The 1,073-nt window shown below is 52.5% G+C and overlaps 2 non-coding genes and 1 pseudogene across 2 annotated transcripts; all 3 read right to left on the bottom strand.

The window, feature by feature from the left end:
* Positions 1-107, bottom strand: LOC119344382 (annotated as a pseudogene; the record flags this gene model as incomplete).
* A 297-nt stretch (positions 108-404) lies between these two features.
* LOC119344381 lies at positions 405-523 on the bottom strand. Its single transcript, XR_005166623.1, has one exon. It is a non-coding gene; the product is annotated as a 5S ribosomal RNA (ribosomal RNA).
* A 261-nt stretch (positions 524-784) lies between these two features.
* On the bottom strand, positions 785-903 carry LOC119344380. Its single transcript, XR_005166621.1, has one exon. It is a non-coding gene; the product is annotated as a 5S ribosomal RNA (ribosomal RNA).
* Positions 904-1,073: the final 170 nt, after the last annotated feature.

Below are 1,073 nucleotides of genomic sequence, written 5' to 3'. Positions count from 1 at the left end.
GAGGACTTCCCAGGAGGTCACCCATCCTAGTACTACTCTCGCCCAAGCACGCTTAACTTCGGAGTTCTGATGGGATCCGGTGCTTTAGTGCTGGTATGATCGCATCCGACATGTTACCCCGGTCTTCGTCCCTTATCCTTGCCCCTCCCAGCTCCACTACAAAGACGATTGTACATTGCTTTGGCCGCTCCCTCTCAACTATGGAGACGAGTTTAACGCGGTTTCCACCCCTCCCTCTCAACCGCACCAGTGCACGCTTGCCGCGCCACAACGCCGACGCTGGACCCGTGAATCGTGAGCACCCAGCTATGACTTACCGCACTCGTGCAAAATAATAAAACACGGTAAATATATTACTTACACGTGTGTTTTGTTTTGCAAGCGGCGCGAAAGAAATTAAAAAGGGAATGCAACACGAGGACTTCCCAGGAGGTCACCCATCCTAGTACTACTCTCGCCCAAGCACGCTTAACTTCGGAGTTCTGATGGGATCCGGTGCTTTAGTGCTGGTATGATCGCATCCGACATGTTACCCCGGTCTTTGTCCCTTATCCTTGCCCCTCCCAGCTCCACTACAAAGACGATTGTACATTGCTTTGGCCGCTCCCTCTCAACTACGGAGACGAGTTTAATGCGGTTTCCACCCCTCAACGCCGACGCTGGACCCGTGAATCGTGAGCACCCAGCTATGACTTACCGCACTCGTGCAAAATAATAAAACACGGTAAATATATTACTTACACGTGCGTTTTGTTTTGCAAGCGGCGCGAAAAAAATTAAAAAGGGAATGCAACACGAGGACTTCCCAGGAGGTCACCCATCCTAGTACTACTCTCGCCCAAGCACGCTTAACTTCGGAGTTCTGATGGGATCCGGTGCTTTAGTGCTGGTATGATCGCATCCGACATGTTACCCCGGTCTTCGTCCCTTATCCTTGCCCCTCCCAGCTCCACTACAAAGACGATTGTACATTGCTTTGGCCGCTCCCTCTCAACTACGGAGACGAGTTTAACGCGGTTTCCACCCCTCCCTCTCAACCGCACCAGTGCACGCTTGCCGCGCCACAACGCCGA

Source organism: Triticum dicoccoides, unplaced genomic scaffold, assembly GCF_002162155.2.
Source record: "Triticum dicoccoides isolate Atlit2015 ecotype Zavitan unplaced genomic scaffold, WEW_v2.0 scaffold16711, whole genome shotgun sequence".
In the NCBI taxonomy this organism is placed as follows: Eukaryota; Viridiplantae; Streptophyta; class Magnoliopsida; order Poales; family Poaceae; genus Triticum; species Triticum dicoccoides.
Note: the sequence above shows the minus strand (reverse complement) of the source record. Positions and strands in the feature narration are given on the sequence as shown.